We start from the raw sequence: 12,870 nt of genomic DNA on the forward strand, positions 1-12,870 counted from the left end.
GGTGCAATCTGCAGTTGTAGGCCTTTGTGGTGAAGTGATCAGAGCCAGCTCCACCCGGGAATTGATAAAGGAGATGGTGGCAGAGCTGACAACTGAGAAGTCGCAGGGGTTCATGGCGGGTGTGGACTCTTCGTATGATAGGACTGGTAAGGAGGGCCCCCCACCCTCAGGGGACGGACAGCGCAGAGGGCTGCGGGTGGCCAGTGTCCCGGGAGGAGAGGGGAGGCTGTTAGCATGTGCTATAACTGTGTTAAAGAGGGACACATCCGGCAGGAATGTGAACGGCAGAGAGTGTGCCATAACTGTGGGGAAGAAGGACACTTCCTGCGGGAATGTGAGCAGCAGGAAGCCCCTCGGAAAGCGAGTCCCCAGGTATCCAAGCAGGGAGAGGTGTTGGGAAACTTAGAGGAGATCCAGTGAGGGAACGGCCTGGTGCCTCTGGGGTACCACGTTCCCAGCAATGTACCAAGGAACCCCAGAAAGCAAAAAACCCGATTCCTGAAGGATTAGTGGGACCCCGCTCCAGTGTGCCGTTACCAATAGAGGGAATCTATGCTAAAGCCATACTCGACACAGGGTCACAGGTCATATTACTGTACCATTCATTCTACAACCAGTATTTAAAGCACTTGCCCTTGACCCCATTCAGTACGCTGGAGATTTGGGGCATCAGCGCCGGTGATTATCCGTATGACGGGTATTTGTCAGTGAGACTGGAGTTTTCAGAAGCCGATGTGGGAGTGTCTGAACTCCTTGAGGCGTTAGTGCTGGTCTGTCCGGACCCGGTTGAGACAGGCGATGCTTCATTTCTGGTGGGGACCAACACCCTTCTAGTACGGAGGCTCATGGGGGCCTGTTAGGAGAAGGTGGTGAGAGCTTTTTGGGGACCTTGGCTGTGTACCCAGTGTTTTGAGCTGCTTTTGAGGAAGTTCGGGGCTGCACTGGGCTGGATACTGAACTTAAACGAGGGACTGTGTGGTGCACCCAGTCAAAGCCTAAGGCAGTAAGGCCCGGGGAAGTGGCGAGAATGATGGGAACCCCCAGATTTCCCGGAGGGCCTGATGGCGAGGACCTTTTAATGGATGCCCCGGAAGACCCCGAGGGGAAGTCGCGATTTCCGGCTGGGGTGCTGGTGAGGCCTGAACAGCAGAGGCCCTCGGTGGTACAGGTGCACAGGATGGTTGTGATTGTCAGGAACACAATGAAGAGAGAAATCATCTTTAAGAGAGGGATGCCCCTGGCATATTTGTACCCAGTGACGGTAATGTCTAGTGCCTCCGTGAGGTCTGCTGGGGAGAAACTTTTTGAAAACAGGGAAAGGTTGACCCCTGAGACCTTTAACATTGGGGACTCTCCTATGCTGCTGGGTTGGAAACGAAGGCTGGTGGAGAAGATGTTGAAGCTGGAAGATGTCTTTTCCCTTGGCAAGTTTGATGTGGGTTGTTCCAAGAGCACCCGACACACCATCCGAGTGACTGAGGACACCCTATTTAGAGAAGAGTTGTGGTGACTGGCCCCTGCAGACGTGGAAGACGTGTGGCAGCACTTGTGTAAGTTGAAGGAAGCTAGGATCATCACTGAGTCCCAAAGCCCTTATGCATCCCCAGTAGTAGTGGCCCGCAAGAAAAACAGGAAGGTACGCATGTGTGTGGACTATAGGACCCTGAATAGGCGCACTGTCCCTGACCAGTATACGGTTCCGAGGGTCGAAGTCGCGCTGGCCTGTCTGAGTGGGGCGAAGTGGTTTAGTGTGCTGGACTTGAGGAGTGGATATTACCAGATCCCGATGAGTGAGGCCGATAAGGAGAAGATGGCATTTATATGGCTTCTGGGATTTTTCCAGATCGAAAGGATGCCCCAGGGCATATCGGGAGCCCCTGCCACTTTCAAGAGGGTCATGGAGAAGACGGTGGGGGATATGAACTTGCTTGATGTGTTGGTATACTTGGATGACGTGATAGTATTTGGATCCACCTTGGAAGAACACAAAGCGAGGATACTGAAGGTGCTAAGTTCATTGAAGGATGAAGGATTAAAACTTTCCATGGACAAGTGCCAGTTCTGCAAGATGTCGGATAGCTATGTTGGGCACATAATCTCGTGGGTGGGGTAGCTAAAAACCCGGCTAAGATAGAAGCGGTGACCACATGGCCGAGGCCCCAGACTGTGAGCCTTGGGGTTCTGTGGTATTATTGGAGGTTTGCGAAAGTGAGTCACCCCTTGAACCAGCTTCTGCATGTTTATCCTCCCTTGGGGAAGAAAGGGGAAGGTAAAAAGGACAGGAGATTGGAGAATATCTAAACCATCAGAGCCCTTCGGACAGAGGTGGGATGCAAAATGTGAGGAGGCTTTTCAATCGCTGAAGGAGTTACGACCCAGGCACCGGTGCTGGCTTTTGTGGACCCCCGATTGCCTTATGTACTACACAATGATGCCAGCCGAGAGGGATTAGGGGCCATCCTGTATCAGGATCAGGGAACCAGGTTGAGGCCTGTAGCGTTTGTCAGCCGGAGTTTGCCGTCCTCCAAGAGAAAGTATCCCACCCAAAAATTGGAGTTCCTGGCGTTGAAATGGGAAGTGGTGGATAAACTGAGTGACTATCTCTACAGGGCCAAGTTTGAGGTGAGGATGAAAAACAATCTGCTCACTTACATCCTGACCTCAGTGAAACTGGATGCTACAGGCCATCGGTGGTTGGCAACATTGTCAGCATATGATTTCAGCCTGAGGTACTGGCTGGGGAGCCGGAATTTCGATGCAGACACTTTGTCCCGACGGATGCATTAGGAGCTGGAGAGGGACGAGGAGTGGAGCGTTCCTGCCCCCGGGGTGAAGGCCGTGTGTCAGTTTGCTATCACCATGAAGGCCGAGGAAACGGAGAGGCCGGATCGTGCAGTAGATCCATTGGGGGCTTCTGATGACACCCTACCCCCAGTTTACTGTGACCTGACTGCTCTGAGGACCAAGCAACTGCTGGAATTAAGTCCTGGGGAAGTGGCAGCTGCTCAGTGAGATGACCCGGGCATTGGCACTATTTGATACGCAGTGGAAAAGGGGAATATGGCGCGGGTGGAGAAGACGAAACACGATTTGGTGACTCCATTACTGAGGGAGTGGCCTTGGTTGAAGTTGAAGAACCAAATTTTATACCGGGTAATGTCACCCCTGGACCGACCTCGGCGTTGGCAGTTAGTCCTGCCTGAGAAGTATCGGAAGGTTGTGAAGAAGTCACTGCATGATGATTCTGAACATTTGGGGGTGGAAAAGACCTATGGATTGCTCAAAGACCAGTTTTATTGGCCCAGAATAAAGTCGGAGGTTGAAGAGTACTGCAAGACATGCATTCGCTGCATATGCCAGAAGACACTGCCAGTGCAGGCGGCTCCTCTGTCACACTTGCAGGGTGCAGGGCCCCTGTACCTGGTGTGTATGGATTTCCTGTCCATAGACCCCGATGCCAGTAATGCGGCGAATGTCTTAGTCATCACGGACCACTACACTAGATATGCTCATGCTTTTCCTACCAAGGACCAGAGGGCAACTACGGTGGCAAAAGTGTTATGGGAGAAGTATTTTGTGTATTATGGCCTTCCCTGGCGGATACATAATGACCAGGGACAGGACTTTGAGAGTAAGCTCATCTATGAGTTACTGGGCATGCTGGGAGTTGAGAAATTGAGGACCATGCCTTATCATCCGCAGGGCAATCCTCAGCCTGAGAGATTAAATCGGACCTTGCTATACATGCTGGGGACTCTGGAGATCAGCAAAAAGACTTGGAGTCTACACCTAGCACAAGGACTCTGCAGAAGAGCGGGGCGATGTAAGAGCCCACTATGAAAGAGAATAGGCCAAGCCCAGCCCCTAAAAGGGATACTGATTTGGAGGATGATGATTCGGATGAGTGGTGCGTGCTGCCGTTCGCTAACTTCCCCATGACGGAGGAAGAGACTCCAGGCCCTTCTCCCACTGCATCAGGTGAGGCGAGGGGGGTTATTAGTGGGCAGCTGGGAGTACAGCAGGACTCTGGAGGAGAGGAAGTGACGCCTGAACTGAGCCAGGGGGCTCTGAGTTGCAGAGGGGTTTGAGTGACAGATAGCGGGAGGTTTCACCAGGTAGCCCCGAAATGTCCCCAGTAGTGTCTGAGCCAGAAGAGTTAGAAGAGGGGGTACGGAGGTCTCAGAGGATTAGAAACCCCCTGGATAGGTTGGCCTATGTAGCGCCTAGGGAAGAAGATGTGATCTCTACAGTTTTGGGGAGTTATGTCACTGCTTTCTGCAGTTGGATAGTGCTCTGTGTTTTGCAGGAAGGGTTGGTAAATTATCTGAGCGTCATGAGGGCCTAACTAAATTCAATGGGGGAGAATGTAAGGGGGTTCTCAGTAACGTTAACTGCTAATAATAAAATGGATCCTCTGTAGTGTTATAATGAAATGGCTTCTCTGTAATGTTAACTGATGAGGTAATGCTTCTCTGTAGCTGCGATGTTTGGGTTATAACTACAGATAACTGAGAACTAACCAGTGGAAGTCATGTTATTCTACCTGTATGTGTGGGAACCGGAGTTAGTGCGCGGGCTTTTCGTCGAGGAGAAGAGAAGAGGAAGGACAAGCGTGTGGATCGTTCTGATAGGCCACCGGGGTGGTCCTAGCCGAGGGTGGACAGAGTTCAGAGGAGATGGACTGGTGGAAAGGAGACTGGTTCTGTGAGCTCCAATGAATTTACTTGTGCAAAGACTGGTTAAAATCCACTAAAGCGGCGCCTTTTTCTTTACTATTTTGTTTTTCTACTAACCACATCACAAAATAAGAGTTATAAAGTGTAATCATTTAATCACATATTGTGTACTGCTGTTTTACATTGTGGGTTTGTACCGGGGTGCATTAAACAGCATCTACGCAAACGTGAGGCCCAGTTTGGTGGGCAGACAGCAGTTTCTCCTGGACGAATGGGAGTTGATCGAGCCAAGTGTTACAACCACAAAAGACAGGACCTCCTGGTGATGCCCATTACAATTCAACTTTCCATTCCCATTCTGAACTACCTACCCATGGCCTCCTTTACTGCCATGATGAGGCCAAACTCTGGATCGAAGAGCAACACCTCATATTCTATCTGGGTAGCCTCCAAAATGGTGACATGAACAGCAATTTCTCTAACTTCTGGCAGTTTCTTCTCCCTTCCGCCTGTTCTTTTCCATTTCCTATTCTGGTTCTCCCTCACTCTTTCTCTTCTCCTCATCTATTGATTACCTCCTCCTTCCTTTTCTTCCATGGTCCACTGTTGCTTCCTATTACTTTCTTTCTTACTCAGACCTGTACACCTTCCACCTATCACCTTCCAGCTTCTACTTCATCAGCCCCTCCCTCCTTGTCTACCTTTCCCCTCACCTGGTTTCACCTATCACCTGCCAGCTTTATCTCTTTCCACTCCCACCCACATTCTTATTCTGATCCAAACCTGTTGAAATGTCTTGGCCTGAAATGTCAACTGTATGTCCCCCCTCCATAGACGCTGCCTGACTTTCAGAGCTCTTCAAGCATTTTGTGTGTGTTGCTCAAGATTTCCATCATCTGCAGAATCTCCTGTGGTTATTAATGCCTTTATATTTGTCCCGTGTTTAGGTCAGAGAACAAGTACTCTCTGGAATAAAATGAGATTAATGTAAAGTGGAATTTGTGTAGATAAAGCTACAATACATTTCCATTTAATACATAAAGAGAGATGTAAATGGAATTTTGTGAGGTTTGTGATGGTAGGAAGGATGGAGAATATGCAATATTGATGACTAGGTATCCTCTTGCACTGTGATGATTAGAATGAAGCCCTGCCTCAAATTAACCTTTTTATCTACATTGTCATGAATGCGGGAACACTTGAAGATGGCTGTGTGGGCCATCTCCAAGGTGGAAGACATTTTGCAGTGTTTGCTAGAAAATGCCACCATTAGTGTTATAGAATGGAAGTACTCGTACTCAGCAGATAATTACAACAAAAGAGAGGTATATGGAGAAAGCACATGCTACAATATGACGTTACAGAATTTACGCCTTTAGTCCTGTATTCATCACTCTTTTCAATTTTGTGCCCATGCTACTGGAAGTTAAATTCTTTTCTATTTCTAAAATTCTGTCTTTTTAGATACACCTGAACTCGAGGAGGACCAATATCCTTATGAAATGGTTTGCCAGAGCTGTTGGGGAAGGTTTAACAATTTACATGTTTCAAGTAAAATATTTTGAGCTTGTAGAAGGATGGGAACTACTGTGATAAGTCTGGGGATGGGGTAGTTGGTATACTGTACAACTAGATGCAGTGTCTACTGAGACTATGAGGAAAGGCAGGCAGATGGTAGGGAAATATGCAGCTGGTGAGCAGAGATAAAGTTAAGGGGTAACAGGGGGCCTATATCAAAAATGAATACAGGACTGAATGTGTTGTATTTTAATGCATGCAGTCTACAGAATAAGGTAAGTGATCTTGTAGTACAGTTAAAGCTTGCCAGGTATGCTCCTATGGACATTGTTGAATCATGGCTGAAAGAAGATTGTCTGCTAGGGAAAACCCATGCTTTCTGTTAACCCTCCTGATTTCTTTCTTAAGTGTTCTCTTGCATTTGTTATACTCCATAAGTACCTTATTTGTCCCAAGCTGCATCTCCTGCTATATATCTACCTTTTTTTTCAGCCAGGGCCTCAATAAAAGTTGAAAACAGAAAAAGTTCCCTGAACCAGTTACCTATACCTTTTACTCTGACAGGCACACACAAGATTTGTACTTTCAAAATTTCACTTCTGAAGTCCTCCCACTTACAAAGTACACCTTTGCCAGAAAACAGTCTGTCCTAATCCACATTTGCCAGATCATTTCTGATACCATCTTAACCCACAGACCAGACCTATCCTTTTACATATAGTTTTGAAACCAATGGCATTATGATCACTAGATTCAAACTGTTCCCCTACCCAAACTTCTGTCACCTGCCCTGTCTCATTCCCCAATAGGAGATCAAATATCGCCCATTCGCTCTCTAGGACTTCTATGTACTGATTAAGGAAACTTTCCTGAACACATTTAACAAACTCTATCCCATTTAGTCCTTTTACAGAATGGGGGTCCCAGTTAAAATGTGGAAAGTTAAAACCACCTAATATAATCCTAAGACGGTAAGATATATGAGCAAAATTAGGCCATTTTGCACATCGAGTCTACTCCATCATTTCATCATGGTTGATTCAATTTTCCTCTCAGCTGCAGTCTCCTGCCTTCTCCCTATATCCCTTTATCAGAATCAGAATCAAATTTAATATTACTGGCAAATGTCATGAAAATTATTAACTTTACGGCAGTTATACAATGAAATACATGATAAATAAATATAGAGAAAAATTGAGTTACATTAAGTATATACATGTCTATTAAATAGTTAATTTAAAATAAGTAGTGTAAAATAACAGAAATAAAAAAGTAGTGAGGTAGTATTCATGGGTTCAATGTCCATTGAGAAATCGGATGGCAGAGGGGAAGAAGCTGTTCCTGAATCATTGAGTGTGTGTCTTCAGGCTCCTGTACCTCCTTCCTGAGGGTAGCATGTCCTGGGTGGCGGTAATCGTTAATGATGGACACTGCATTCCTAAGGCATCGCTCCTTGAAGATGCCTTGGGTACGACGGAGTCTAATACCCTTGATAGAGCTGACTAAATTTACAAGTTTCTGCAACTTATTTCGATCTTCTTCACTAGCCTCCCCATGCCCGATGATGATGACGCGGCCAGGCAGAATACTCTCTATGGTATAGTTGTAGAAATTTTCAAGCGTTTTCATTGAAAAACCAAATCTCCTCAAACTCCTAATGAAATACAGCTGCTATCTTGCCTTCTTTATAGTTGTATCAATATGTTGCGTCTTGGTTAGATTCTCAATGATCTTGACATCCAGGAACTTGAAATTGCACGTTCTCTCCAATTCTGATCCCTTTATGAGGATTGATCTGTGTTCCCTCATCTTACCCTTTCTGAAGTTTTGCTGATAATGTTGAGTGCAAGTTGTTGCTGTGAAACCACTCAATTAACTGGTATATCTCACTCCTGTACACCCTTTCGTCACCGTCTGAAATTCTGACAACTATGGTTGTATCATCAGTAAATTTATAGATGGCATTTGACCTATGCCCAGCCACACAGTCATGGGTGTACAGAGAGTAGAGCAGAGGGATAAGCACACATCTATGTTGAGAACCAGTGTTAATTGTCAGCAACGTGGAGATGTTATTTCCAATCCACACAGATTTGTGATTTTTCAGTTAGAAAGGCAAGGATCCAGTCGCAGAGGAAGATACAAAGGTCTTGGTTCTGTAGCTTTTCGGCCAGGACTGTAGGAACAATCATGCACTGACCAATCAAAAATCTATCAACCTCTACATTAAATATAATTAAAGACTTGGCCTCCACAGCTGCTTGTGGCAAAGAGTTCCACAGGTTCACCACTCTCTGGCGAAAGAAATTCCTCCTCATCTCTATTCTGAAAGGATGCCCTCCTATTCTGAGGTTGTGTCCTCTGGTCTTAGACTTTCCCTCCATAGGAACCATCCTTTCCACATTCACGCTATCAAGGCCTTCCATCATTCGATAGGTTTCTATGAGGTCACCCCTCATTCTTCTGAATTCTAGCGAACACAGGCCCAGAGCCATCAAACATTCTTCATATGTCAAGCCATTCAATCCTGGAATCATTTTTGTGAACCTCCTTTGAACCCTCTCCAATTTCAGCACATCCATTCTTAGATTAGAGGCCCAAAACTGTTCACAATACCCCAAGTGAGGCCTCACCAGTGCTTTATAAAGTCTCAATATTACATCCTTGCTTTCTTTCTTCTTTCTTTTTAAATATTTTTATTAATTATTATTGAGAATCAACAACAGAGAAAAATACATCAAAATAATCAAGATAACATATCCATATGTAGAACAAGGGTAAAACTATCAACCACGCTGAACAGTATATCAATAATAATCAAAAAACAAAGTATTAAAGTTTTTTTTTGGAAAAAAGGAAAGAAAGAAAAAAGAACCCCTACTAACTAAAACAGAGAAAACCCCCAATAACTAAAAAAAGGGGGGAAAAAACCCCATTTGGAGCCCAAACCCGGAGCTATGCGCCATACATGCTTCCATAAAAAAAAGACATCAAACCGCCAAGCAAATCCATTTACCCAAGCATCAGAAAAGGACCATCTTTATTAACTCGTCAAATGATAATACCGGGCAAAAGAACCCCACCTTTTCTCGAAGTCAAATTTAGGATCAAATTTAGCTCAACTTCTAACTTTTTCCAAACTAAGACATAACATCACCTGAGAGAACCATTGTATCAAAGTGGGAGCAGAGGCATCTTTCCATTTTAATAATATAGCCCTTCTAGCCAATAATGTGACAAATGCAATTATGTATTGGTCAGATATAGAAATACCATGAATATGTTGAGGAATTATACCAAACAAAACTGTCAATTTATTAGGTTGTAAATTGATTTTTAAAGCTTTAGAAATTGTAGAAAAAATAGATTTCCAAAATTGTTTCAATACAGAACACGACCAAAACATATGTGTCAATGTAGCTATCTCAGTTTTGCATCTATCACACTGACTATTTACATTAGGAAATATTTTAGACAATCTCTCCTTTGTCAAATAATAACAATGTACAATTTTAAATTGAATTAGAGAATGACTGGCACAAACCGAAGAAGAGTTAACCAGCTTCAAAATTTGCAACCAATCCTTTGTTATCAGGGTTATATTAAGCTCTCTTTCCCAATCTTGCTTGATCTTAAATAAAGGATAATTATCCTGTTTTAATAGTAAATTATAAACTTTCCCAATAAAACCTTTCACTAAAGGCGCAAACAACAGGAATTCTGCAGATGCTGGAAATTCAAGCAACACGCATAAAAGTTGCTGGTGAACCTTCACTAAAGGGTTCATTTTTAAAATAATGTTAAATAATGTCAGAGTCTTGTATATATGGAAAATTACTTAAATATTCTTGTAAGAAATGTCTGACCTGAAGATATTGCAAAAAATGTGAATGTGAGAAAGAGTATTTAGTTACTAATATCTCAAAGGATGTCAATCGACTTTCTTGAAACAAGTCCATAAAGGAAAAAATTCCTTTATTCCTCCAAAGAGAAAAGGTAGGATCACTAAGTGAAGGTTTAAATAAATAGTTTTGATAAATTAAACTAAAAAGGATAAATTTTTTAAGATTAAAAAACTAACGAAACTGGTACCAGGTTCGTAATGATTGATTAATCATAGGATTTATATTTAGAATAGAAATTTTGGCTAATTGTACAGGTAAAGAAATCCTTGCTTTCATATTCTAGTCCTTTCAAAATGAATGCTAACATTGCATTTGCCTTTCTCATCACATACTCAACGTGTAAATTAACCTTTAGGGAATCCTGCAAAAGACCTCCCAAGACCCTTTGCACCTCAGTTTCTTTGTATTTTCTCTCCATTTAGAAAAGAGTCAACCTTTTTATTTCTTCTACCAAAGTGAACGATCATACCCTTCTGACACCATATTCCATCTGCTACATCTTTGACCATTCTCCTAATGTTTCTAAGTCCATCTGTAGCCTCTCTATTTCCTCACAACTACCTATCCCTCCACTTATTTTCATATCATTTGCAAACTTTGCATCAAAGCAATCAAATCCATCATCAAATCATGGATATGTAAATTAAAAAAAAATCATTTCCAACACAGACCCCTGTGGAACATCACTAATCACAGACAGCCAACATCTAAAGGCTCCATTCATTCCTACTCCATGCCTCTTGCCAATCCTCCTTTGCAACTGGATCCTTGATTTTCTTCCTTGCAAACCTCAGACAGTATGGATTAGCAAAAAATTCTCTCCACATCATCAGCAAAGGTGCCTAACAAAACTACGTACTTAGTCCCCTGCCCTACTCGCTTTATATTTATGAATGTGAGGTTAAGCACAGCTCCAATGTCATATTTAAATTTAACAATGACATCACTGATGTTGGCCAAATCAATGGTGGTGATGAATCAGAATATAGAAGAGTTACTGAAAATCTGGCCTAGTGGTGCCACAACACTACCCTCTTAATCAATGTTAGCAAGGACAAAGAGCTGATTATCGACTTCAGGAGGAGAAAACTATGCATCCATGAGCCAATCTTCATCAGGGTATCAGGGATGGAGAGGGTCAGCAACTTTAAAAACTTCAATGTTATCATTTCACAGGATCTGTCCTGGGCCACAGGATATATTGATTTGTTGCCTCACAGCCAATGACCTTGAATTAAAAATCCTTCAAAAAGTAACCCAGTCCATCATGGGTAAAGCCCTCCCCACCATTGAGCACATCTACATACAGCATTGTCACAGAAAAGCAACAGCCATCATCAAGGACCCCCACCATCCAGGCCATATTCTCTTCTTGCTGCTGCCATCAGGAAGAAGGTAAATCAGCCTCTGGACCCACACCAGCAGGGTCTGGAACAGATATTACCCTTCAGCCAGTAGGCTCTTTAACCATAGGGGATATTTCCAGTTAACTTCACTCGTTCGATCAGTGCACTGTTCTCAAAATCCATGAACTCAAGTACTCTTCATCTCATGTTCTCAATATTTATTGTCTATTTATTTACTGATTTATTTTTGTACTTGTACAGTTTTTGTCTTTTACGCATTGGTTGTTTGTCCATCCTGTTGAGTGTTGTCTTTTATTGATTCTATTGTGTTTCTAGGAGTTACAGTGTATACCTGCCAGAAAATGAATCTTAGGGTTGTATATGGTGACGTATATGTATTTTGAAAATAATTTTACTTTGTACTTTATACTATGCACCTCATTATAGCAAGAATGTAGATGCTTCAGGGAGGGTGCAGAGGAGATTTACCAGGATGCTGCCCGGTTTAGAGAGATGTCTTATGAGGATAGGTTGAGTGAACTAAGGATTATTTTCTTTAGCATAAAGGAGGATGAGAGATGACTTGATAGAAATGTACAAGATTATAGGAGGCATAGATTTAATGGATAGTCAGAAACATAATTTCCCATGGCGGAAATGGCTAATACCAAAGGGCATAATTTTAAGGTGACTGGAAATAAGCATCAAGGGTATATCATAGGGAGCATTTAAGAAATTCTTAGATAAGCACGTTTGATAGAAAATGGGGGGTATGCAGGAGAAAGGATTTAGATTTATCTTAGAAGGTTAAAAGATCGGCAGAATATCATAGGCTGAAGGGCCTGTACTCTGCTTGTAGTGCTCTATGGTCAAAATTTTTTTCTACTATTTCTTTACCAGGCTATAATGGATTTACATTGACATTCCTAATCTTATTATTTTACATAGCTGGAGAAGTCCTTTCTATTTGTTATTATGTTCCTTGCTGATCTCTTGAATTTTACTTCTCTTATCAATCATTTCTGAATTCTGTAATTTCCCCAGTATTCACCCTTGCTGCATTTTATTGGACAACGTTACTAGCTATTTCCTTAGACTTAATACTGTCGTTTAGTTCCCTTGATAACCACTGCTGGACCATTTATCCTCTTGATTTTTCTTTACCTTGACAAAACATTAATGTGTAAAATCCATCTATGTATATAAAAAAATTCTTTAAATGTTAGGCATTGCTAGTTTGTCCCCCTCATGCCTCATGCTTTCATGGCTGGTTTTATTCAGATTAAATTAAATCATTTTCAATTTTTATATAGAAAATTATACACATGTACTACAAGCTCGTTTTCCTTGAATCTCCTTAACTACCAGAACACTGACCGTTTCTCACGGAATCTAACGTTCTCTGTTACCTCATTGTTTTTCCAT

Source organism: Mobula hypostoma, chromosome 2 (assembly GCF_963921235.1).
Source record: "Mobula hypostoma chromosome 2, sMobHyp1.1, whole genome shotgun sequence".
NCBI classification, from domain to species: domain Eukaryota; kingdom Metazoa; phylum Chordata; class Chondrichthyes; order Myliobatiformes; family Myliobatidae; genus Mobula; species Mobula hypostoma.